This window comes from Aythya ferina (genome assembly GCF_964211825.1).
Source record: "Aythya ferina genome assembly, chromosome: 1".
Classification (NCBI taxonomy): domain Eukaryota; kingdom Metazoa; phylum Chordata; class Aves; order Anseriformes; family Anatidae; genus Aythya; species Aythya ferina.
In genome coordinates, this window is record NC_140296.1 from 114,913,617 (window position 1) to 114,941,078 (window position 27,462).

The 27,462-nt window shown below is 39.8% G+C and overlaps 1 long non-coding RNA gene across 1 annotated transcript in view; it reads left to right on the forward strand.

The window, feature by feature from the left end:
- The window catches only part of LOC311440301, a 68,605-nt gene that overhangs the window by 18,550 nt on the left and 22,593 nt on the right, over positions 1-27,462 (forward strand). The window contains exons 4-8 of the long non-coding RNA XR_014695322.1: positions 4,809-4,977; positions 5,119-5,163; positions 7,852-7,980; positions 8,810-8,855; positions 17,255-17,401. This is a non-coding gene — a long non-coding RNA (uncharacterized lncRNA). The remainder of the gene's footprint in view (positions 1-4,808; positions 4,978-5,118; positions 5,164-7,851; positions 7,981-8,809; positions 8,856-17,254; positions 17,402-27,462) is intronic.

Here is a 27,462-nt window from a genome sequence, read left to right on the forward strand (position 1 = left end):
GCATGCTTGGAGAGAAGTGCAGAATGGCTGACATTGGAAGGGACTTCTAGAGGTTGTCTGGTCCAAGCCTTCTGCTCAAGCAGGGCCATCTACAGAAGGCAGCCCAGCACCATGTCCAGATGCCAAAACCTGTCCCTGCTGCTGCTTCTCTCTTCCTCAAGTGGGAAGGACCTGATGATCAGCCTTGGGTTTGAAAGGAAGAAATAACCTTTCTTTCCACACTGTTTGCATCCTGGGAGATAGGGGGGAAGGGGAGGAGGAGGTTAAATTTGTTGGTATGTGTGAAAGGCCTTCAGCTCTGATTGCCTCTTGTAATGTGTTTTTTAGTGTTGTCTTCTAAGCAGCTCCTCAGAGGTGATACTGTTCACAACTCACAAACTGGTTTCTAAATAAAAATAATCTGAGATAGTGCTGTAGATTGCTGAGGATCTTAAGACCGTGACCTTTGAGGCCATACACCGATGTGTTGATGTTGGAGTAGTACTAGCTGACTGCTCCTCCAAGCAGCCTGCTGTGGCTCTCAGATGCTCTGAAGGCTGCAGTTAGGAAAAGGCACATTCCTGGCATTCTGGTGGCTTGGGGCATGTCTGTGTTGGGTTGCAGTTTCCAGACTCATTGGGGTAGCCTCTGCCATGCTCACCCATGTGTCTGCAGGAAGGGGAGAGCTTCTGCCTCTGTGACACAAATCCAGCAATGCAATGCATCAGGAAAGGAGGGGAGAGAAAAAAAATGGATTAAAGCAGCCTCAAACCAGGCTTCAGTCAGGTTTCTGGCTCCATAAGTTCTGCTTCTCTTCCTTGGGGATGTCACAAGGTAGTAGGCAGTCCTCTGCTTCAAAGGACTGCTTGATTCATTTTATTTGTTTATTTTGTATTATTTGTGAGATGGTATGAGTTAGAAGGATTCATTTTTCAACCTAAAGGTTCTGTCAGTAATTTTGTAGTGTTTGTTTTCAGAGGCTCACAAGCAACCAGACCTGACATATTCACTGGTAAGCACAGTAAGCCTTGTGATAGAGGAAGTGACGCTAATTGCCCCTGGGAAACATGGAGAGTGTACTGGTCTGTGACCAGCTCTTCTATTTAATGCTCCTGCCTGCACACTGTCTTGGGAGTTGAAAACTCAGCTTTGGAAATGTCAGGTGATGACATTTTCATTTCCCTTTGAAAACTATCCCACAGTCAAATGGATCTCACCTTTTAGGAGGCTTTTTTTTTTTTTTTTTCCCCACAACCGTCTGTTGTCTTAATACTTCAAACAGAAGGCATGCAAAACTGTGTTTTTCATTTGGATGCATAAACATATTGCTAGGAATTACCAACACAAGTAAACATATTAGCATACTATGAGTTCAGCTTCCTTGCAGAAAAGGGTTTTTGTTTTAGTCAGGTGAGATGTTTTCAATTGACCTTTCTATTTTCTGTCATTGATGGCGAAGGGCTATCTGCTACAGAGAGCTGACCATCCTCAGACTAGTTCTGGACATTGATCTTTCTAGGAACTGGAGTTTTGGAATTTACTTGGTCTAATTTCCCTACCACCACCAGTTTTCGACAATAAAAATCCATCTTTTTTTTATTATTATTCTTATTTTTTTATTCTATAGGACATGTTTTAAAATAGATCTTTTCGTAATGCTGTAATGTTCCAGAAGTCTTCACTTGTGCTCCTCCTTACTTCCTCCATGTGTGTTATTTACTTCACTTGCTGCCAGGAGCATCAGATGCAGCCTTGAATGGAGGCCAGCATATGCATAGCTCTCATCAGGTTTGAAAAGGATGCCATGACGAGTTTCCTCTCTGTGCAGCTTGGAACAAAATGAAATACATCCATATGTAGAACACAACTGCAATAAATGACAAAAAGCTAGGGTTAGAATAGCATATGAGAATATTTTATCAGTTCTCTACTGTGGGGGTGAAGGAAAACTTTTAACCCAAATACTGATTCAATATTAATTTGCTACATATATATATATATACTTCCTTTCCAGTGGGTAATGGTGAGCTACAAAGAAAATTTCTGCTGTGCTTTCTGGACAATAGATGTCATGTCCTCTGGTAAGGTAGCTACATAAGTGCTAATCTGCACAGTTAAAGGGAATTTTCTTTAAATTAATGGCTCCATACATATAGAGCCATTTATTATACAACTAAAATATGCCTTAATCAATAAAGAGCATTTGTATGTTATTTTATGAGAAGAAAAAAAAATAATATGAGATTGGGTAGGATTGTTTTCTTTTGTTTCAATGATGACTTTGCATTTTTAGAAGAGTAAAATGTGAAATTGATCTTTAGAAAAACCTATCTGGCTTGCTTTAAGCAGTAGCACCACCACATGTCTGGAAGCAGCCAGAGGTCCAAAGCACAGTAGTAACTCTTAATTCTGTGATTAGGAATAATAATAATAATAATAATAAAGCCCATATCAAGAAAAATTTCTGATAGCTTTTGTTAGTTCTACAAAACTAGGACCTTAGTCACAATTTGCAAGCCAAATTAATTTCCTTACTAAATATCCCTCCTACAATTCTTTTCCCATCTTTTCTTATTTAAGGCATTTTTTATATTGTGCCTAAAGTGTTTAAGTTCACAGGGCTGTCCCTGCATTGCCTTCTCTCTGGAATTCATGTTTTGTTAGCTGATTACTACAGACCTTGCTGCATTGTCCTTTAGTTTTATCAGTGCACATTGGGAACTTCCAGCAGAAGAAGGCGAAAATCTAGACCAAAAAATCACTGTCTAGCTAATGTCCTGAAAATGTTATTTTTCTGTAAATACTCATTTGTAAGAATCAAGTCTGGATCTCTTATGCTGTCCTTAGCCATCTTGGTTGTCTGTTTTCTTTTTATTTACTTTTTTTTTTTTTTTTAAGACAACATTTACCCTTTCTAGGAGTAACCAAAGAGCCTTGTAATCAGAAAGGTATCAAAAAGGTACACTTGATGACTTGGTTGTTTCATGTTGCTGTCAAGAGGATAAATGCAAATTCTGTGTCTTGGTATCTTTAAACTTTATACAGGTTGAAAATAATCTGCTTCCAAGACAGGTGTGTCAGGTATTCTTTATATTTAAGTCTTTGAAAGACATCTTATATGAGGATTTTCCTTGGAAGAAGTGTTCCACTTTACCTACAGCAGCAAGTACCTACCAGATCTGCTGTCTCTGTACTAGAACACAGCATCCTTGGAGCATGTTTGATTGCAATAGTAGCATTTTGTGATGGGACAGAGGATCGGAGCCTAGTTTCTGACATGGCCAGTCAGCTATCCCATTTAGGACTAGCCACTTGCCTTTACTGTTTTTCTCCTTATGTTAGAAAAGAGAAAACTGTACTCACATCCTCAGAATACTGAATATCAACATACTCATGCTCCTGAAATATCCACAACATTGTACCAAATGTGATTTAAAAATCAGCTTATTTGTAAATAAAGATTAATCTTTATAGTTTTACATGGGTAAAGAGTGAACTAGGCCATCTGAGTTTGGCTATTTTTCTCTGCAATCCATCTCTAGCTCCTGCCATCAACTAGAGCAGGAAGAAATATGTGTGTGTGTGCTGGAGAGTGTGTTAAGCAGGGGGAACATGTGTCGGGTTCCTACCGAGCTGAACAGTTGTTAATGCACACTTGAGTTCTGATAACTGCTTTCTTCTGAATTATCACAAATGAGAGAAGTACGAAGAAAAATACTGTATGTTTCTGAAACTGCAGATTGTGCAATTTAGTGTATTATCTAGTGATTGCCTTATAGGCACAATTCAGTAAATGAATGGCCTGTTTGTATTTTGGAGGAAGCAAATGATTTCATTTGTTCTGGGAGGTTTTCTAAATGGACATGAGGCTCCAAGTTGATTAGACACTGATGACAATCTGAAATCCAAGGGTTTGCTTTGAAATCATAGGTTCACAACCAATTCTCTAGCAATTCACATAATGACAAGTTTCAAAATCTAGATAAAGTTATATTAATATGAGTAGTGAAAAGCTAATGGGTTATCTAACTCTGTAACTGTTTAGGTTACAGCTGTTGCTGGTAATGCAGGTGAACCTCCTAAATTCTTATTTTTCTGGTTATCTGTAAGAAATATTCCATAAATGTATTTTTTCATCATTCTACCTGATACTGTCTCAAAAGTTTTCAGAAAAAAAAAATGCAGTTTTCATTCATATTTGTGTTTCATATGAATGTAGTTTCTATCTGATCTAGTGGGAAAAAACAGGCAAGTTCCTCAGCAAGTAAATATGATAGGGCAAAGCTGGGTAAAAAATGATTGTTCCTTTTTCTGTAAAATTTGCTTATTCTTGAATTATCATAAACACAACAGCATTAGTGCTGCAAATTTAATCTGAGCATGTTAAAATAGGGGCATCATATGTCCTCCTGTCTTTTTAAAATAGAGTAACATCTTGACAACAATCTATCTGAGAGTAATCCGCTCTTACCTAATTTTATTGCATGTGAATCAGAAAAAATTCATATTGTTCACTAAGAAAGAAGATGCAGTGACATAAGTGCTTTTCTTAAATGTTTTGTGACAAATAAAGTCTTAATGAGGTAGTTTGCTTTTCTTTAATTGTCACAAACAGTTTGGGTAAAGCTTTGACTTACATGTAATCAGATTGAGGAGATACTTAAAACTTGGGTGTTTAAGTGAGTGATGTTTCTAATCATAAGTTTATGTTGTTTTGAATAATAAAAGTATAAAAGCATACTCGAGAAAATTGAAAAATATCTCCTCTTTAGAAAGGATGGCTATGAAGTGTGGTCTTCATTCAGAAATCACCACGTGTGTTTTCGAAGTTTACTTTGTTACAGAAGGATGTGTTAGTTGTGCGGAGGCACTTGTTAACATCTGAACAGTGAGAAGACACCTGACTGGCAGCCTTAGCTGTTGGGACCCAGTGTACCATGGTGAGCTGAAGATCCTACAAAAGCTTCCCATTTCATCCGCTCCATCTGACCCGGACAGGTAGTGGTGAGGAGAAGCCATGCACAGGCCTCTTTTCTGAGGTGAACAAAGCACCTTCACAGAGCAGAGGCTGAATAACCAATTTCTTGTGCAACCCCAAACTTCCCTAGATAAATGACTCATTGTTTTTACTTATTGCAGGGTGTAAAGCTGATTCACTACAGCAAGCCTCGTATACTTGGCAGGGTAAGCAACAACACAGGCTGAAAAATGTGGGGAAAAAAGTGGAGCTGAAAGAATGAGCATGAAAAAGAGGAAAGAGGGAACAGCTAATCTTTAGTCATTCATTTGATTTCTTTCTGATAGTTATTCAATAAACATGTGGCAAAGAATGGACGTGAATCCAGTTATTAAGGCTGCAAGACTGTGATAACAAAATAATTAAGGCATTCTACTTCATGTTTATAGCTGACTTCCACAGGTTGTCAGCTGGGTGTTCAGACACTTCTGCTACTTTTTTCAGAGATTGTCCTTGAAAAGATCCCTGCAGAAATAGTATTTACAAGATAGATTTCAGAACTATTCATCCCAAGTCTTGGAAATAAAATGAAAACCAGCTGTTACCAAATTATTTCTAGAGCTTTAATTTCCCAAACAAAAACTTGTTACAATTAGCATCTTTCTCATCCTTCATAAGGTTAATTACATGGAGGATTAGAATTACAATTATTTCATTTAATATTTGTCAAAGAAGGAGAAATCCAAGGGTAATTCTTTTTTCCTAATTTTGAAAAAAAAAGATATATATATATATATATATATATATATATATATATATAGTGTAGAGATTTGATTATTTCGGATAATTGTCCCAACATTTTTGTGGTGATGAAATACAAGAAAATATCTAACAGGTTCACAGGTTATGAAGTTTGTGTGTTTTGGAGGTACTTTGAAATACCTTCTAAATTAAATGACTGAATTAATGCAGCTGTTTGGTGCCATCTATAGTGTAAAAGGTAAGTATATGAAGCAACTGTTTAGTGGTAGTTGATAAAGATCTTCAGATGTCATTTAGGAGTGGCCATGCTAATGTACAATGAAGTACCATTTGGGATCAAAAGCTATAACAAATGAGCTAGCCTATTACAAAAGAAATCAGCCACATCTACTATATTTTAAGAAGAACCCACATAGACATTTTTTTTTGTCCTTCACCTTTGCGGTGAGCTTTTTTTAGTGTCTTTACTGTCTAACACATGATCCACAGCCCTCTTTTTTTCTTACTGTTTTTCTTACACAACAGGAGTGATTTTATTTTTTAATTCACAACTTTAATTTTACAAATAATTTGAAGTTCTACACCATTTTCTGCAGTTCCTCTCCTTGTTGTCTTGGCCTGAATCATCATAGGGTAGTATTCCAATTATGATGGCCCAGGGATCCAAAAGAGGCCACATTTGGAGAGAGAAATTAGAGCACCTCCCCTCCTCCTCTACTTTCAGCAAGTCCAGGGAGCATGCATTTTTTTCCATAGACAGTTTATCCTAGTAGGACTAGGTGCTGAAACTTTGAGTGTTATTTCTATGTTTTTATTTGAAGTAGACCTTAGAATACAATAGCCCTCTTTTTGTTTTTCTGGAAAATGAATATTTTTCTCCTGAAACTTTATTTTTTTTATTATTTATTACTTGAAACATAAGAACAATGGAGATACCAGCTATACATAGCAACTAATGGATCGGATGCTTTGAATGCTGGGCTGCTGAACAGATGACATAGCTGCACTGATCTACTGGATGTATTTCTGTAGCAGACATAGCAGGAGAAGGGTCTGGTCTGTCATGCTAATAACACCTTTGGTGTTAGTAATTTCCTTTTCTTTGTGGAGGGGGTTGGTCTGAAAAGGCATACAGACAGGTATCAAGGAGACTTGATCATGGGAATGAAAGGGGATGGCATTATGTGGCATTATGGCAACAATATCTATTCATTTTTCAGTGAGATTTCTCGAACTATACAGAAAAAGTTTTTAAAATAAAAAATCAACTGCTGTCTCTGGTATTTGGAATTTTTTAATGAGAACTACCTAGAGGGGAAAATATGGCATGTTCAGCTCTTAAAAAAGAATTAAAAAGGAAGAATATCCATTGGGATAGGGGATGCTTTCTTCAGTGAGTAATCTTCGGTTTTGCTTTGAGTTGTGTTTTTTTTAATTTTTTGTTTTGCTTTTTTGACTTAGCATTTTTTGTGTGTGCATGTCATTGGTAAAAAATAAAAGCTACAGTTTTTATATATACTACAGTTTCAGTTAATTTTTGCAGGGCGTCATTGATTCACTGCCACACTAGTGATGCTTATAGAAGGAAGTTCAAACCTGCTGGGACTATTTTTTGGTTGAGGGCATGGTGGGGAGAGCTTTTTCTTGACATTTAGTGATGGAGAATGTCTGATATGGCTATAGCTTCTGCTACTAAATTTTTAAAAGGAATGCCTTAGAAATCTTGATCCTACAGGGAACAGCAATGGACTAAACAGAAGAGGTTTCTGGAGGCCAAAGGAACGCATGAGAAAAAAAAAAATAGAGGTTATGAACGACGAATCCTACAGAAAAACAGCAAAAGCCTTCTAACCTCCCATGCTTCTATGCAGAATTCAGCAGCAAACCCTGGAGAGCACAAAGCACAGGGAAAGTGGGGGTCTGAACCCCTGGTCCTGAAAGAAGAGTTAATAATGCAACATAAGCAAGGCAGGAAAGCACAGTGATCTCCATCTCTCCCTGCAACTCAGGTTGGGGGCATCAAGGACACTTTAGTTTAATATCTCTGAGGAGGTTGTGTGTTCTTTGTTCATTATGCACTTAATATTCTCCACACAATAGAGTTTATGCTTTGTGGTCTGCAAATAAACTTATTTACATGCAAAATATTTCAGCCTTCCAGAATGACAGTCACAGGAAGACTATGTAGTTATTACTGTGTTTTTACCCATGGATGAGAATATTTCTTCAATCTGAGAAGGTAGTGGCAAACCACATGCATTTTTTTTCTTCTCTGGATGCAGGTGAGCAGATTTGCATTATTGTTACCCTTTTATATGTTTTAATTTTCAAACCAGTGCACTTGAAAGCTTAAATGACCTTTTTGAAATGGTGGGAAATTGATTTAGATGGCAAGGTGACTTATAATTTAAGCAAAGTTCAAATCATATTGGCAGGCAAGTCTGCTTAAGTGTAATCATCTGTGACAAAAAAAAAAAAAAAAAAAAAAAAAAAAAAGGAAAAAAACTTGGCAGTAACTGCAACCTAAGGCAGCAAACTTAGTACAAAATATAACCACCTTAACAGTTTTTTCTTTTTTTTTTTCCTTGAGTGTCTCCATAGTGTAGAAAAAGAGACACAATATAGGATTGTAGGTCACTTATGCAGCTCTTTTTTAATGGTTCCTCAATCTTTTAACCTGTCATTTATACAAAATTGTTTTAAAATAAATCTTTCTGTGTCTGATTAGTACACAAATTCCCATTCATGCTGGGACCTGATCCCACTCTCTATCAGCAGAGAGGAACTCCTACTACGGGTATAAGGTGAAGCGATCAATTATTTAGCAGCTAAGTTGTTAACGCTGTATCTTTACAGGAGGATTGATCATTGGCTATATTATTCTGTAACACAGGTGGTAATAAATAAATGGCTGCTGAGTCTTCTAGTAGATGAGCTATGGGTACAAGGGTCTGGTAAAGCACCAGCTCATCTGAATACAGATTATTTGGGAATTTCAAAACCCAGATGACTGGCACAGAGTCGTCCTGCATTTGCTGGGCATTCAGCTAGTCAGAGTCAGATCTGTCTGGTACACACAAAATGTTATTGTGAGTTTCTCTTGCTTTACAGTCTGTGACCATGGCAGATAGATGCTGATGCCATGACTTCTGTGACGGTAAGAGCTTTAAGCAAGTTCTCAGGAAGACTTTGTTCATGTCTTCTGCTGTTGGCACTGATGAATTACAATTTTGGCATTTTGTTCCTGGTTGACTTGATGTTTGTTTTGATCTGGTCTGTCTTTCAGCCATTTTATCAGGTTTAAGCTTACTGCCACTTAGGTGCAAGTTTTCTCATCCTGTATCCTTTCTGGCTGTGGAGTCCAAAAGTAGATTTTTTCCTAAGTGCTTAACCTTGACCTTATTTCTGTCCTCTCAAGTTAACAGTATTTGGTCAGCACCATGCTCTTGAAAATCTTTCCCCCACCTGTTACTTGTAATCTGCTTGTTTGCTGCAGGGTGAGATGCATATTGAACCTGTCATGTACACAGCAGGACGTCATAAAAGATTCATACCTATTTTCTAAAAAGTGTACTTTATGGAGAAGTCTTTGTTCAAAGTGCTTTATAGACTTGCCAAGCCACTAAGCCTAACAACCTAAATAGGAAAGGACCAATGGTCTGCTGCATGTTTTGGCTAATCTTTCCTTAAAACAAAATTGCAATCACCAAATCAGCTGCTACAGCTCAAACTCCTGAAACTATGGATCACAAACTTGTGACTTTGCTATTTTTGTTTTCAGCTTGCCCCTGGCTGTCTTATCCTGCCACGAGTAACTCTTACTCTGTGCCTTTATTCTCACTTCCTGCTGAGCCTAGGAGCTCTTTTAAGAAATTCACTTTCTTTACGTATCTATGTTAAGATGTTTGGTTTTCAGATAATGGTTTTCTTTACAAGACTACTATCATTTCTCCCACTTCTTTTTCTAATTGTGATAACTGCTCATTTGTGATAAATTGTTCAACAATAATAAAACAACTGCTCCTGCTAGGCAAATTTTCCAATCTGAGCTATAAACAGTTTGCTCATTCACTACAGGTGTTAGAGCAAATTTATGACCTCCCTGCCTATTTTAATTCTGTAAACACTTCAGTTGAAATAGATACACAAAGTGAACTGCTGAGCCCAGTAACAAGCAGCATGCCAAGAGCATGAAAGGTACACTTGGTAGGGGGAGAGACATCAAAGCATGGGAGACATTTTGTAAAATGCTGAGTGATGAGGAATAAGGAGATGCTAATGAGTGCTGGCCTGAGGAAAGGTCATGCTGAAGAATTGTGGTATTAGTATAGGAAAATCTTTAGCCTCTGTCCTGAGGAGTTGCTTTCTTGTTGCTTGAAGTCTCAAGGTGTCTGCCTGTTAAGTAGAGTCAAGAAATGAGTTGCTGAAGGTTTCCTGTCATGAATTGGAAAGCACTCTGGATCAGAAAGGGTTTCAGGAATGTTTCAGTTTCTCCAGCAAAAGGCATATATGATGCAAGCTAAATAGTACCTTCTAAATGACCTCTGAAAGTCGCTTCAGTGTTCAGACCAGAGTGCCTGTGGGACCTGGTGCTGCCACCACGCAACTGTGGCGGGCGCCATTTTGTGACCAGCCTCCTCTGCCAGCAGGCATGCAGTGCCACCCTCGCTGAGGATGCTAGGTAAATATAAAAGTTACTTATGAGAGACCAAGAAATTTAATTCCTCCTGAAGATAAACTGATTATTCTGTTGTTCTAAAAGTGTGTTTTAATGACAACATTCGCTTTTCCATCACTTTGTATCTCATCTCTTTCTAGCATTATATTCATTTCATTTTCATGCCCCTCCTTTATTCAGTCACTTTTAAATATTAAGCCCATTATGTTTGTTCTGTCATATTTAATGGACTTTTCTGTGATTTGTTTTAAGTACCAATTGCTTTTTCTCTTTCTTAATGTATTGTATCTGCTCTTGCTCATTTTTCCTACAAAATCAGAATCTCTTCAGGTCTTACAACACGCTCCTGCATACTTACATTCATTGCACTAGAGAAAGTGAACCTAGACTGAAATGAATTCTAGCCAATTCCATATAACACCCCTCTCACCCAATGGATCAGAGTTTAGTTCATCCGGTGTTTGTCACTCATTTCTATTCCCTCAACCAGTGTGTGCCATTTCAAGCATTTATTATTTGTTTCAGGGAGGTGGCTGTAAGGCAAAGAAAGATCAGTTGGATTGATTCTTGGTAGCACTGACTTTAATTCATAACTTTTTTTTGTAATTCTTTCAGTAGCGGAAAAGGAACAGAGTCTTCTACTGTTGTATGCTGGGGAATTTCAGCTTCTCAAAATCAAGAAGGAAACAAATCTTTAGCCTTGTTCTTCACATATGGATAAGTTGTTGCTTTATAACTTGTGTCTGCTGCAAAGCATGCAGATGGGGGGCGACTGCTGGTGCTTGGGTAGGAGTAGAAGCAGGGTAGATAGCTCTCCACCACCAGTTGTGAACTGATCTTTCCCTTCAGCCTCATCATCCCCTTTTTTGCAACCTTGCAGTGCCCTGGGGCTAAACTCCTCCTCTGGGTTGTCTGCATAAGGGTTTTAAGTCTGCCGTCATTTCTGCTTTGCTTCTACTGGGTGTTTTTGCAGGGATTAAGCTTGTCCCTGCAACTTTCTTCTCCCCTGGTGTGCAGCCTCTCATATCTCATGTCAGCTAAAATTTGTCTGTCCTCCATGAAACCAACCTATCTTCATTTCCTCCACAAACCATGACAGTTCTGAAGGGTTCCTAGTGGATGCTGTCCTTATCACTGTTCAGCAACTTTAATATGGATACTTGCTTTGCTTGCTTTTTGCTTCTATATCTCTTTTTCTTCATGCACCAAACTGCTAACAGTAATTCAAAGATGAAGAGGGATTACTTATGCTATAAATATTCAATTTATAATCCTCATCTCTGTGTGTTCATGAGAACTTCCATCTTCATCCACTCTTGGCTATTTCAATATTGGCTCCTTATCAGCTACATTCCTCCAGTGCCTGATGGTTTGGATCCAGGCCTCTGTTTCAGTCTGTGTTTGTCAAGAAAATTCCTTTATACAGACCAGCAGCAAAGAAAACGCACTGCATGCAGGACCAAGAAGCATACAGTTGAGTCTACCCATCAAGGAGTCTGACTTCAAATTCCCTACCTACTGAATTAAATGTTTTCATTTTAGTTATCATCACTCCAGCACTTTAGTTGGTTAATTGCAGCATGCAAACATTAGGCACATGTTCAAGTTCTAGTTATTATCCGTGTCATTTTTTGTTTGGTTTATACCCGATGCAGATTCTTTATTTTATGCTATTTTAACTTTTGTTTTGACATCTTGGGTTCTGCATGTTTGCCTGTGCTCTGTGGGTGTTTGGACTCTGGTAATCCTCTGGACTAAAAGTCTTATCATTTGCCTATTATATCTGACATATTGTTGAACGCTTCATCACTTCAGGTGCGATGTTTAGTTTTGCTGGCTCTCAGACTCACAAAGCACTGTCTCTGCTCATTGCAAGGATCTTTTGGGTGGCATGAAAGATTTATGCTATCTGTACTACTCCTGTTCTGCTGTGTTGCCATGCTTCTTTGTGCTTTTCTTAGCAAGTTATTGACTAAGACATTTTGCTTCAGCATCTGTCAGTTATTTCTCCACTGTCACCATGGTCCCAATGCGTAGAAAATACTTGGCTGATCTGCTGTTGTCTTCAGGGTTTCTGCAATAACCAGAATTTCTGGCTGTGAACCACTTTTTGTACCCACAAGGCATATATCTGAGAATAGCATTCAGTGAAATAGGGTATTTGCTTCACTCTTACTGCCAGCAGATTAAGGAACAGTGTCTATTTGCTGAAACTGTAGCTACCTGTTTGTGTTCGTTTACAAGACTGATTTTTTTTTAACCTCCCAAATATTCTTCCAGTTTAATGTGAACTTCACACTGATCAACCTTTTCTTTAGCTTTTGTCATACACCAAAAAGTGGAACTAAAGGGATATAAAATGCCTGTTCATTTTATGGTCTGTGAGCATATAGAGCATCTGTTGCTTCATGAGAATCACCAGAGTGGCAGCATCCTTCTGAAGTGAAGGCTGTGCATGCAAACTTGGAGGGCTTTTTTTGATAGCCAATGAGTGAGCAAATGCAGAAATGGGCTTATTACAATTCATGCAAGTTTCAAAACCAGGATGTTGCTTCTAACTGGACAAGTTGGTGGCCTCCCACTTCTTTTGGATGGCTTACTATATTTGGCACTGCAATCTTGATCAGGAGTGCAAGGGCTGTGTCAAAAAAAAAAAAAAAAAGTTTCAGCATCTGCATCCTCATTGCTCTAGTTCATTAGAGTGACCAGTTATACCCCTTCTGATCCTTTCTTCTTGGTTCAGAAGATCAAGCTGTAACATCTGTTTAATTTTTCACTTGTCTAAGATGTACCATTGTGAGTGCACTAAAGTAACAAAACTTTGAGTTGCCAGCACTGCACATATTTATACATTTTATACAAGTTGGCATTTTGCATCATTTTGAAATTGCAAATGAAAAGGAAACTCAAGTTCTGTGCTCAGTCTGTTAGTTGGGAGAAGCAATCAGTCAGTCTCTGTTTCTAACAGGAAATCTTCAGTTCTTGGCTCTTTTCTACTGCTCAAACACGTTTAGTCTTAATTTGAAAATATGAGGAAACCAAAGGGGAAAAAAAAATACAATATCTACCTCAGTGAATTTTGTTTATTTTGCTAGTTTCTCATTTGAAATGGACTCTTTAGAACAATCAAGGATTTATGAAACCATCTCATTGTTTTCAGTTTTTAAATCTTTACAAATCGACTGACACTTCTGATTTTTCATGTTCACAAATAGTTTACACTTCATACTGTCAATGTAAGCTTTCTAAACAACAGGGCACTATTATATAAATTGACATTTCTGATATTTTTTATGAAACAGCTCTTAAAAATTCAGTGCTAGTGAAAAAAGAGCCTGGTAATGAGACTAATTCATTCTTGTAACATTACAGCATCATTTGAGCATTCTCCCATCATCTTAAATCATTCTGAATTTTGAGAACCCTTCCCCATTTCATTTTTCTCTGGAAAACTTTCTGTATAAACAACAAGAATCCCCAAGTTAATTTTAAAGATCAGAAAATTGCTATTTCTTTTTAGAGGAAGAGCTGTCTTGCTGTCTTGTACTGATCTCTTGTATGCAAAATTATCTTAATGATATCTTGTTTCATCTCAGTATTCTCCCTTGAGCTGTTTGAGTGCTTTCTGGTTTTCTCTGGTAGCAGCTAAACATTTAAAGCTGGTGTCGGAAACATTACAGATATAAGCCTGTCTTAGCTCTGAGAGCTTCTTTGATAGTGAGCCAGTGACGTCGTTTCACAATGCAGGATATAAACCAGCAGTTCACAACCTCCTCTCCCTCTCCCTCTCCCTCTCCCTCTCCCTCTCCCTCTCCCTCTCCCTCTCCCTCTCCCTCTCCCTCTCCCTCTCCCTCTCCCTCTCCCTCTCCCTCTCCCTCTCCCTCTCCCTCTCCCTCTCCCTCTCCCTCTCAAGACCATGTTTTTCAATGATCATAACTTACTCCTGCTTCTCTGTCCCTACCCATGGATATCTCCTGATGCACTGCTGAGCTGCTGCAGTGAGCATCTCTTGCCCTTGTTCCTTCATCCTTGTCCACTCCCTTTGGCACACTGTGCTTCCCAGGGACAGAAGTGGCTTGAAGGGAGCAGGTCAGAGGGATGGAAAAGGGAGGTTTCTCTTCTAGCGCTAGTGCCTCTCTTGGCTAACTTAATAAGCCTCCACACTTAATAAGCCCAGCAGTGCTCAGCAGCTTGTGTCCTGCTCAGCACTTTACCTTGTGTTTTGATGTCTCTCTTGGCTAAGGCGCGTATCAGCTAGAAAATGCTTGCATAAACAAGGATGAGAAAAGACACAGCCTTTTATAAAATATCTGTTTTTTCTTGCTAGTTGTTGTACAAGTTTTTCCATGATCTCTAACAAACTGTATATTCATTTTTAGCAAGAAATGTATCTGTCCTATTTGAAAAACGTTATTATCAACACTAGTGTTATCCAAGAGATTTTATTTGTCTAATCAGCTGAGCTGTCAGGTTGAGTTAGGAAATCCATTTGTATGAATCAAAGAGCAGCCTGTGGCTGTGGTGTATTTGTTTATGATGTTTGTTAGGTATGCACGCAGGGAAGCTTGGATGCAAACTACACAGATTCTGATTCCCTTCCTTTATTCCCATGAAACTCAAAATACATGAGTCATACTTTTGAAAACAGTAATGAAAAATGAGAAGAAACTTGTGAATTCTACACTTACTCTGGATGACAGATCATTTTTTGAGAAACATGTTTAGCATTATAGCTAAATGTTGCTGAGCATTGCAGAGCTGGGTATTATCGCTCTTTCAGAAGGTGAATTAATCAAAACTGTAGCAATGCATTGCATGGCCCTTAATGTATTAAGAAACATTATATGCTCTTCTAACTGTCTTGAGGAGTGTGTAAAATCTACCTGTCAAAAAAAAAAATGCTTATAATGATTTGTTGTACTTCTTCATAGCACACATCTCTTCATCTCAGTCATCATTAGAAAAGGCTAACATGAATGAAGTTAAAAGACAAAAAAGTAGCTGAAGATTGGTGTGCAGTATCAACCCGTTGGAACTATTTTGCTGCATTGTGTGCATGATTATATTGCTTTTTAGTTTGCACTTGCGGTTTACAAAAAGCTAAGGCTTGTCTGCCAGTAGAATAAAAATACTACTGGCTTTTATGACTTTATGCTTTGTTCATAAAATTTCTCTGCACTTGCAGACTCTTAAGACTTTTTAAAAACAGCATCAATGATAATAAGTGATCACCACGAGTGATGGATTATTTTAAAGAAGAATCTTGCACAGCAAGTGGATTGCACTTGGAATCGGTAAACACAAGAGCAGTAAGCAGAGAGTGTTTTGGGCTAAACTGTCAGCAGCATAAAGAAAAAATTTCAAGTATCTTTGTTTGTCTCTACAGTTAATAAAAGAGAAAGGCATATGCAAACTTCCTGTTGAATCGATCGATTTCTCCACAGTAATGGACCAGAATTTTAATAGCAGTAATGAAAAGCTGCTTTAATGTTTTTCCCATCACTTCCTTGTCTCTTACAAAAAAAAAAAAAAAAAAAAAAAAAAAACACTTCCAAATGCAGATGTACTAATGGCAAACATGTTATATACCTAAATTTCCAAGTTTACAAGAAGAGCAAATTATAAAGCATTCATTATGTGGCTAAAAAAACTAGATTTTAGTAATTCTCTGGCCATCTGGAAACTATGAAGTCCGTCTCTGGGAGGCACCCATCTTTTCATCTGTACATCTTCAAGACTACCATCCCATCCCCCTGAACTTCCTCTCTTAGTTTAATCAAAAAATATTCAGCAGTCAGCATGCCCCTATGGAATATTTGGGTTTTGTTGAACGAGGATTTTCTGATTGTTGTAGGTTGCGTTTTTCTTCCTGTGCCTCTAGGTCTGCAAGTGAACTATATTTTCTCATTAAAAGGGGTCATATGGTGAGCTAGCTCTCTTGTAGCATGACCGAGTGAATATACTTCTCAGCACAGTAAACCTCTGCATAATTTTTGGTGGTGATCTGCATGTGACTGAAGCTCTGAGGCTGATCCCCCCAGGTGCTGATGCTCCTGCCTCCCCAACCCCTGTGATGTCCATGGAGGCTTCAGCCATGCTCATTCCCATGCAGCTTGTGCTGCGAGGTACCTCCAGGTGTTTTAGCAAGTGCTCCTCGTTGCTGTGAATGCCCAGAGGTAGAAAAACACTCAGCATATCGGAGCTTCAAAACTAATGATTTTAAAATCTAACATGGCCGAGTTGTCATGGCAATTATCAAATGAATGTTCCTATTTCCTGTAAAGCTGTGTTTTATAATGCTCTAAGCTACACTTTAAGTGACTACTTTGTGCAGGCTGTCTAGGCGAACAAGCTGTAAAAGAAGCTAAGTGCCAATTAAAGCACTGGGAAGAACCTCTCTTGCATGAACTCGATGAAGCACTGCAGCATGCATAATCTCGCTTAAACAAATTGTGAAATGTTGCCTTTCATTTCCAATATGCTATAGTAACACCTGGTTTATAGGACCCAGGGTATTCTGGTGGAAAATCAACAATGGCATGCTTTTGGAAAACTACCCAGCTTGTTTTTCATGTGGTTGTTCCAAGCCATGTTAAGAACAAACTGAATGAAAGCTTTTTGAAATTTATTCTGGTAGCATTAAATAATAAGAAAAGATCAACTGAACAGTTTGCTGTTAATTACATGCATTTACTATTAGGAACTACTTAGCAGCTTTGGTGTCAAATTCTATTAGTCCTCCAAGATCAGGTTTTAAGCAATGTGGCTGATTATACTTCCCTAAGTTTTTGTGTATTGTAATATTTCCTTATGTTTAAAACAGTTGTATTTTGGGAGACAACAAATAAATGTTTTCTCCTGTTTATTTCTTTCCACAGTCTTCTGTCTCCCTTCATGCACATATAGATGAATTCTCTGTAGTTTCTCCAGGGGGTGATAACAGCAAGGCTCCTTCCCTCTGGAAACACATGCAACTTTGTTGGAGTAATAAAAACACCGAAAAGGAGAACCAGCAGCAGATGCAGGTAGGTAAATTGCTAACCACCAAACTTAAATTACTTCCTAAATTATTATTGTGACGGTGTACATGTTTTCTAGTGTTTGGAAGGAGTCTGCCATTTTTAACTGTGTTCCACTGTTTATTTTATTTTTACTTGTTAAAGCCAGTGGATTTGTTTCTTTGTTTTTCTCATCTTGCAGGACTTGTTTTGCTTTTATTTTGTCTCCGTGGAAAGTGAAGCAGTAAAATCTTTCAAGAGGCCAGCAGCTGGATATCCTGCTGTTGCCTTCAGCCCCACTGTTCTACTGAACAGTGGGAGTGAAAGCTTACCAGCCTTTTCAACTTATTCAGATTCAGTTTCCAGCGTGCAAATATTAAGCAGAAGCATGAAGGCAGCTCTCAAAGTAAGGGACAGCTTTGCAACAGCATGAGACTGAGCCCATTTTATCTTTTACAGGAGGATGTAACTCACTCTGTTTTACCTGATGCAAAGTTAAGTTGATATTCCTTTTCCTTCCCCTGATGAATTTGCCAGCTCAAGCTGTGCCACTGAATGCTCAGGAAAATGCAAAAAGAGTGTGTCAGGAGCCTGAAGAGAAGCAAAGACGAGTTACAAAGTATGAAAAGAATCCTTCCCATATTTAGAAGACAGGGGGAAAAAAAAGGAACAAAAAAAAAAAAAAGGCGCTGTAGGATAGATGTAGTGCATATCTGAAAGCAATGCTTAAAATGCTGGGTCCCTTTGCTGGAAATGTTAAAGGAAATTAATTTCTGTTTCTAGGAAATCAAACCAAACCCACATCAAAGCAGACATTCAGGAGCATGTTGCTGAGTCACTTAGGATGGCAAGTGTACAGCACACAAGGTTTCTGATAGTCAATAAACTGTGTTTCTTAGAGGAATATTCTTCTGGTCCATACCAACTAACATTTTCCTGTTCTCTGGGTGCAGCCTTCAGTTGTTTCACTGTAATTTTCTGTTAAAATGGTTTGTCTCATCCCTCTTCTTGGGAATGCTTTTATCTATTTAGTTTACCCTTTTGGCAAGTGGGAAGGAAATGCAGAATCTGGATTGTATTTTTGGGACAGATTTCCTTCAGTGCCGAGTTAGGACATCCTTGGGAATATTTCCCAAGGAAAATGGTATTCTGCAGTACTCTGTGTTTCCCTGGTGCAGAATAGCTCTGTGTTCTCTGGAAGAACACCTAGAAACAAAAGCCAACTCAGTTATTTGTTTAAAAACCTCTACCGCTCTTCTCTTTAAGCAAAGAAAAAAACCATATGCAAGCCTTTACTGCTTAGCATAGCCAAGTAGGGTTGGTTTGGTTCTCTTTTTGTTTGTTTTCTGTCTAGATGTCATTGCCAATCCATGAGATATAGTTGCTAAAGTAGAAGGGGAGCACAGAGAGAGGGCACAGGTCATGAACTGTACCAGTGGCAGTTTCTGGAAACTTTTTGCATGCTGGGTAAAAACAGTAACCAAATAACTGATGCACTTGCTCTGCAGCTGTCCCTTTGTCCAGGAATATACATGGGAACCAAGATAAGTAAATGCCCTGACACCACTTGAGAAGCCTATTTTGTATAGATGGATGTTAGAAATTCAAAAGCTAAATTGGGATCTAAGCAAAGTCATTTGCTTGTCGGCCTGTTTATTTTTGACTTAAGCAGTGTTTAATTTCAGAAGCAGAAAGGCTGGGATAAGCAAGCGCAAACTTGAAGGGGCAGCTGACAGAAGACTGCTGTTGAAGCCGATTCATCCTGAAGGGCAGCCCACTCACACTCTCACTCAAGAGAACAGAAAGGTGAAGACCAGGATGAGAGAAAAGAGCCCCCCACCCCTCCCCACATTGTTTTAGTTATGGAGAACTTGAGCCATTTCTGTTCCACTAGCAAGGAAAGGAAAAGTAAAGGCCAATACAAACAGATGTTAATTTTAAATACAATATGAATGTATATGCATAAAAATTAGGTGAGATACTCAGTGTGTCCAAGTTAAAGCAATGTTTTAAAAACTGTAATCTGCTTTTTGTAGAGTTCCTTAATTCCAGTGTGTATTACAAAATATATGCAGTGTGAATAAAAACTGAGCTTCCTAATAACTCATTGGTGAAAGTAATAAACAATTTTAGTATGAGTTTCTTATAAATAAAACATGCTAGCCTGTTTTGTTTAGGGTCCATAAGTCCTCAGTTCTGTGCCAGTGGCTGGAATAATTAGGTTCTGTTTTGAAAGTAATTTTTTTTTTCAATATAAACATGAAATTGTCACTTTGAAAATGGAATTGTATTTCATTTCAAAGATTTTTTTCATAGTTGGAGCCTCTGGCATTACCCAGTACTGCTTCTTTCCCAGTTTACTCATCCTACACTAACCATCAAAAGTGTGCTTTTGGGGAGGGGTTTTTGGCTGCCTCAGAAGAGATGCTGTCTTTTGTAATTTAGCTTGGGCTTGCTTGATAGCACTCCCTTTGCTGCCTTCCGCATGGAGGTGGTGTTGCAATACTTAAAAGCAATATCAAATAGATGAGGTGTGACAGAACTCCCCTAACTCTCTGTAAAAAGCTCTTTGCCCAATTCCCTCCTGAAATATCATTGAAGTGGTGTTTGACAGATTTGTGTAGCTATAAAAGCTCTCAATTGCTATTATTACACAGATCTCTAGAAATATATTGATAGGCTTAAGTCTCCATATTTCTGATTCCACCTGCTAAACACAGCCCCAGTCTATCTCTGAGTAACTACCTTTCTCCTTGTTGCCAGACTCATTTGTTAGTTTGACTCTGGGAGGGTTTTTTTTTTTTCCCTCTAAATAAATAAAAAAATAAAATTGCATTGGCCTCTGTGCTAACTGGGGAGGAAGGGTAAAAGGAATAAAATACTTGTAGTGCTCTGGTGTATGAATAGCTACTCATAAAACTGAAGTGGGGAATCTGCTCACTTCTTCATTCATTTTTGAAAATGGGGAGTTATCCAAGCATGAACTGAAGCAGATGGTTTATCTCCTGTATAAAGGGAGCTATAGGTTTGATTTCTGACAGTATTTTATGCAATTTTCCTTCTTTTTCTCTTTCCATGGGTATTTCTTTTTACTCTGGTGTTTAATTTACAAGCAACTAGCCATGAATGAACCACTTGTTCTAGGTTGGTGAACTTTAGGACTTTGAACTTTGGCTTTGGAGACTGCTGTGAAGCCCTTGTTCACATACTTCACATGAGAACCCTCCTCTGATGACTTCTTCACATCTCTGAACTTTGTTTAAAAGACCAGACAACTGGGCCAAGGACAGATTGTGATAGCAGCAACAGTATCGTAGACTAGAGGAGAACAAGGTGCTGATCTTTCTTTTAGTCCCTCAGTGCCTACAGGTGTGGTACTATTGCTTGTTATTTTGGCACTTGGTCATTTAGAAACCAAGTGGTAATTGACAACTTACATGGAGCAAGAAAAGGTAATTTGACTCTGGCAAAGCATAAAACTAAGCAAAAGTCCCTGACTATAAAGATACATTGAGGCACATGGCTAAGCCAGTCAGATATGAGGCTACACATGAGGATGTTAGGGGGGATCGAAGCTGAAAGGCGTGCTGTTCACATAAACTCGTGGCTTCGAGACTGGTATGACCGGCAGAATTTTGGGTTCTTTGATCACGGGAAGGTCTATGCTACACCGGGCCTGATGGCACCGGATGGGATGCACCTCTCTCGGAGAGGGGTAAGGATCTTTGGTCAGGAGTTGGCAGGGCTGATAGATAGGGCTTTAAACTAGAGTTGAAGGGGGAAGGGGCTAAAACCAGGCACGCCAGTGAAGACCTAAGGGATGGTACGCTAGAATCAGAGGGGCTGTGTGCCAGTGAGGTCCTTCGGTCAGATCCACAAGGTGCTGAGTGTAAGGAGACACACCTGAAGTGCTTCTACATGAATGCACGCAGTATGAGGAATAAAATGGATGAGCTAGAAGTCCTGGCCCAGTCCCGCAACTACGACATCATCGGCATAAGCAAAACCTGGTGGGATGAGTCCTGTGACTGGGGTGTTGCGATAGATGGTTACAGGCTCTTCAGGAGGGACAGGCAGGGTAGGCGAAGTGGTGGGGGGGCGATGTATGTGAAGCAGGGGCTGGACTGTGTGGAACTTCAGGTCGGCAATGGCAAAATTGAGAGCCTCTGGGTAAGGATCAAGGGACGAACGAATAAAGGGGATGTCATTGTGGGAGTCTATTACAGACCGCCTGGCCAGGATGATAGCGCCGATAAATTATTCTTTACAGAACTAAGAGAGGCCTCGAGATTAACTCCCCTTGTCCTTATGGGGGACTTCAACTTGCCAGACGTTAACTGGGAGTGCCACACGGCTGACACGAGCAAGTCCAGGAGGTTCATGAAGCACCTAGATGATAACTTCTTGGTGCAGGTGCTAACGGAGCCAACTAGGAAAGGTGCCCTCCTAGACCTGTTGCTAGAAAACAGAGAGGGTCTGGTGGGAGATGTGGTGATTGGTGGCCGCCTCGGTCATAGTGACCATGAAGTGGTTGAGTTCAAAATTTACGGTGACAGAAGGAGAAGTGCCACCAAAACCTCATCCCTAGATATGGGGAAAGCAGACTTCAGGCTGCTCAGGGAACTAGTCAGCAAGGTCCCCTGGGAAACTGCTCTTGAAGGCCTCGATGTCCACCAGTGCTGGTCATTCTTTAAGCGATGCCTCCTAGAAGCACAAGATCAGGCAATTCCTAAATATCACAAGTCAGGCAGGCGGGGCAGAAGGCCGGCGTGGCTGACCAGGAACATTCTAATGGAGATTAGGCGGAAACAGAGAGTGTTTCGCTACTGGAAGGAGGGCCAGGTGTCATGGAAAGAATACAGGGATGATGTTCGTGTTTGTAGGGAGAAAGTTCATGTGGCCAAAGCACACCTTGAGTTGAAGCTGGCTGTGTCTGTGAGAGAAAATAAAAAGGGTTTTTTTAGATATGTGAATGGAAAAAGGAGAACTAAAGAATACATAGGGCCGCTCCTTGATAGGGAAGGTCTCCTCACAGACAATGACATAGGCAAAGCAGAGACGCTTAACGCCTTCTTTGCCTCTGTCTTCAATGCCGATGATGGGCTTCGGGACCCAGGGTGCCCTGAGGTGGAGGACCGGGACGGTGGGGATGACAAACTCCCAACCGACCCTGAACGTGCGTGGGATTTGCTACTCCACCTGGATCCCTACAAGTCCATGGGTCCGGATGGAATTCATCCCCGGGTGCTGAAAGAGCTGGCGGACGTCATCGCGGAACCTCTCTCAATTATTTTTCAACGATCCTGGGAATTTGGAGAGGTCCCGGTAGACTGGAAGCTGGCAAATGTGCCGATTTTCAAGAAGGGTCAGAAAGAAGACCCTAGCAATTACAGGCCTGTCAGTCTCACGTCAGTGCCTGGTAAAATCATGGAGAAGATGGTTCTCGAACTTATTGAGGCGCACCTGGGGGACAAAGCAGTCATTGGTCCCAGCCAGCATGGGTTTGTGAAGGGTAGGTCCTGCCTAACTAACCTGATTTCCTTTTATGATAAGATCACCCGTATGGTGGACCAAGGGAAACCAGCTGATGTGATTTTTTTGGACTTCAGCAAGGCTTTTGACACGGTTTCCCATAGGATCCTACTGGACAAAATGTCCACCATACAGCTAAATAAAAACATCATACGATGGGTGAGCAATTGGCTAACGGGCAGGGCCCAAAGGGTTATGGTAAATGGGGCTGTGTCAGGCTGGTGGGCGGTCACCAGTGGGGTCCCTCAAGGCTCCATTTTAGGGCCGGTACTTTTCAATATTTTTATAAACGATCTGGATGTAGGAATAGAAGGTATTTTGAGCAAGTTTGCTGATGACACCAAACTTGGAGGAGTTGTGGACTCGAATGAGGGTGTAAAGGCCTTGCAGAGGGGTCTGGATAGGTTGGAGAGCTGGGCGATCACCAACTGCATGAAGTTCAATAAGAGCAAGTGCCGGGTCCTGCACCTGGGACGGGGAAACCCTGGCTGCAAGTACAGACTGGGCGATGAGATGCTGGAGAGCAGCCTAGAAGAGAGGGATCTGGGGGTCGTGGTAGACAGCAAGTTGAATATGAGCCAGCAGTGTGCCCTGGCAGCCAGGAGGGCCAATCGTATCCTGGGGTGCATCAAGCACGGCATCGCTAGTAGGTCAAGGGAGGTGATTGTCCCGCTCTACTCTGCGCTGGTGCGGCCTCACCTCGAGTACTGTGTGCAGTTCTGGGCACCACAGTATAAAAAGGACATGAAACTGTTGGAAAGTGTCCAGAGGAGGGCTACAAAGATGGTGAAAGGCCTGGAGGGGAAGCCGTATGAGGAGCGGCTGAGGTCACTGGGCCTGTTCAGCCTGGAGAAGGGGAGGCTGAGGGGAGACCTCATCACAGCCTACAACTTCCTTGTAAGGGGGTGTCGAGAGGCAGGAGACCTTTTCTCCATTAACACCAGTGACAGGACCCGCGGGAACGGGGTTAAGCTGAGGCAGGGGAAATTTAGGCTTGACATCAGGAGGGGGTTCTTCACAGAGAGGGTGGTTGCACACTGGAACATGCTCCCCAGGGAAGTGGTCACTGCACCGAGCCTGTCTGAATTTAAGAAGAGATTGGACTGTGTACTTAGTCACATGGTCTGAACTTTTGGGTAGACCTGTGTGGTGTCAAGAGTTGGACTTGATGATCCTTAAGGGTCCCTTCCAACTCAGGATATTCCATGATTCTATGATTCTATGTTTTAAGAGAAGGTAGACTGGATCAGGCTATTCATCTAGTTCTTCTGCAGTCACAAGGAGTGAGGGTGGCAATGCTAAGGGAAAGAGTCCCTGCTTTTCCACAGGCATGTGCTGTCCTAAATTTTTCCTGCTTCTCTTCACCCCGTTATGCTGCTTCACACGTATGCGCTTCAGGACTACCTAAACTATTCAGAACTACCTGGATTATGAGTAACATCCAGATAACTGGGCATTTAGTCCTCAAGCCCACTCACCAAGGAGCAAGACAACATTTACAGCAGCTTCCAGTAAGCTTCAGACCTAGAGTAAGAAAACAAGTTACACTTGTGGTGTGCCATATACTTTTATTAATCCTTCCTGTGCTCTGTGATGCACCTGTTTCATCAAAGCAAATTGTCTTACCATTCTACTGAAATAAATTGTGTGGGGCATGATAAGAGGATGAGAAATATTTTATGGAGGTTTTTTATCTCTGTATTCTTTGACATTATGGCCATTAGATGTGACACGTGACTTATGGCTTGGGTTGTTCTTGCAAAGGCAATATGTTTGAATTTAGTGGCCTTACAGGCAACTTTCTTTCATTAATTTGTCCAGCTGTCTTTGAATTCCTGCACAGCTTCAGCATCCAGGACAGCATGTGGGAGTATTCTAGCCTGTTATCCTCGCACTGAAAAAGTACCTCTTTTAGTATTTTTGTCTACCTACTGCCTCTTAGTTTTGAGGTCCCATAGTTCTTGAATTTCTTCTACATTAATATCATATTTTCATTTTTCCTCTCTCCCTTTCAAATATATGTGCCCCCTTTGATTTTGTTTGCTCAAGTAGAAATGCCACTCCATGTTCCCCATATGACATAAGCCAGCATCAACTATCATAAGACGGCTATAAAAATTCACCAGTGCACAGTGCCAAGAACTTTGATACTTGACTTGGAACAGAAAGGAGAGGAAAGACCATTTGGGGCTTTTCATAATTAGCCTTATTCATCATATCTACCATATGTGTCATATGTTCCTGTTAGCACTGTATGAAGAACAAAAGATTTCCTATATCAACTCCATAGCAGGTTTTTCTCTAATATCTTCTAGGTTAGAGCTTTCAGGAGAAAAGTAGTTTAGTTACAGTATGGTTTAAATGCTTCCACAGTACTGGAGTCTTTTTAGAAAGAATATTTTACAAATAGCTGGTAAGGTCTGGGTTGTTTGTTTTTGTTGTTTGCTACAGCTGTATTTTGTTTTTTCTCAGGTGGAAATGGCTTTCATTTTGAAAAGTATTTAAGGACAGCTGCTTCTATTGAACAGCTGAGATGTCAAAAAGCTATTGATAGGTAAATGGCAATTCATTTCTATAGTGCTTCACTAACTGCACGTCTGAGTTTCCATTTGTATACTAGGCACTTAAAGCATTTCTCCAAATTGTAGGTATGCAGGAGTTCACAACTTGCTGAGCGGAGCTTAATGATGAAGATGTGCTTCCTAAGCATTCAAGATTTTTCAGAGGACTTTGCAAAAATTTGGTAATTAAATTCACTGTCTCCCTTATATCAGGTGGGTATTTAATTGAAAAGGGGCAGACCTGATGCTTCTGCAGCCACTGGCAGCAAGCTCATTTTCATGGCAATATAACGCCGCTCAGGCTGGTGTGGTTACCTCGCTGTCCATTTCATAGATATGGAAAATTTCCTCCTCTCATGTACAGCCTTCAAACGTAACCGCTGTGAACTAGTCAAACATTTTGTTCTGGCACAGGGTAACTTCGATTGTTGTGGGTTTTTTTTAAGCCCAAAGGGGGTGGCTTCACTCTAGAACATGTTTAGTTTGTGGGTGACAAATGATCTGTGAACCCCTCAGAGGTAACTCATTACAAATGAGGCAAGGCAGCAGAAGTCCCCACTGTTGCTCAGCATGGTAAGCCAGTATAATTGGAACTATATAAAGTGAAACTAAGTTAGGATCTAGCAAGGTAATACCCAAAGAAGTCATAAAAATAAAGCAACTTGTTTCAGTTCCTTCCAGCACCTTAAGAATATACTGCTGTGCTTTCATTTGCTTCTTCCCAAATATGTTACATATTATTCCTTAATTCTCTCTTGCTTCATTTTACATCTTTGTCTAGAGAATGCGTTAATACTTCTAAGTGCTGATTTGCTGATTTCATTTTGGTCAGTGTTTGTTCAGTCACTTCCAAAGAGACTGCTTCAGTTTGGTGCATTGGAGTATATAGGCCTTATTACTTCAAAAAAAAAAAAAAAAAAAAAAAAAAAACAATAGCAGCAAAATTTTCTAGCTGAATCTGTGAATTATTTTGAATTTTTTTCCTACTCTCTTTTACAAATAATATACAGTAATGTGTCACCATTTAAAGTTGGCTTATTCTTCCTCCTTTGCATACAGGGGCACACAAAGCTGGACCTCCATGCTTTCTAGCTGATAAAGACTGAGCCTAAAGGTGGTGCTTACACAGTTTTTCTTTGTTTTGTTGCACTCTTCATGTCAGCAGTACGCTCTGAAGTAAAGTCTTGCCAGTTCAATTCAGGTTTAGTTTTCAATATTTTTTCTCATAGATTCTGGACATCCTATGGTAGCATTTATTTTACAGACGGCCAGCTTTAGCTTCTGACTTGCACATAGGAAACTAATCCCATATCTCAGTTTATTATAATGCAGTTAAGCAAGCACAGCACAAGTCATTCTGAAGAACTGCAGAGACAAATGCTCAGAGTCAAAAGGTTAATAAGAGTTGTCTTTATAGGAAAGTTCTTGTAATAGATTTTTTTTCCCCTCAACGTCTCTGAAATACAGTATTTTCTTGACTAAGTTGTCTGTTTTCATGAAGGAGATTACTGGTAATAACAGTAATGGCAAAGAACACACGACATTTACATTGCTTTTAGAGTTAAAAAAAGAAAAAAAAAGTGCAGATGGTGTATAAAATTTTAAATGTATCTATCTCAGATATGCTCATCTGCTTCGATGCAAAGTCAGAAATATCAAATGATTTTCTTTGCTCATTGGGTAGATATCTTCACATACTGAATATTGCAAAACTGTTATAGCAGAATTAAATATGTCACTTGCATGAGCAACAACACTTACTGCTCAAGCCAGATAAGTGCTGGGAAGTCCCAACCATGACACAGAAAATCTATGGATAAACACTGAATGAAGAGGGCTCACCAAAATTTGCTTTAGATTTATCAGAAACTCATAATACTCAACCTCAAATAAACACGCATTCAGCTTCTCAGCTTTCAAAATGCATGAGATCTTAAATAAATTTTCCTAAAATACTATTTTCAAGCTACTACTAGATGATCAGTGAACTTAAAG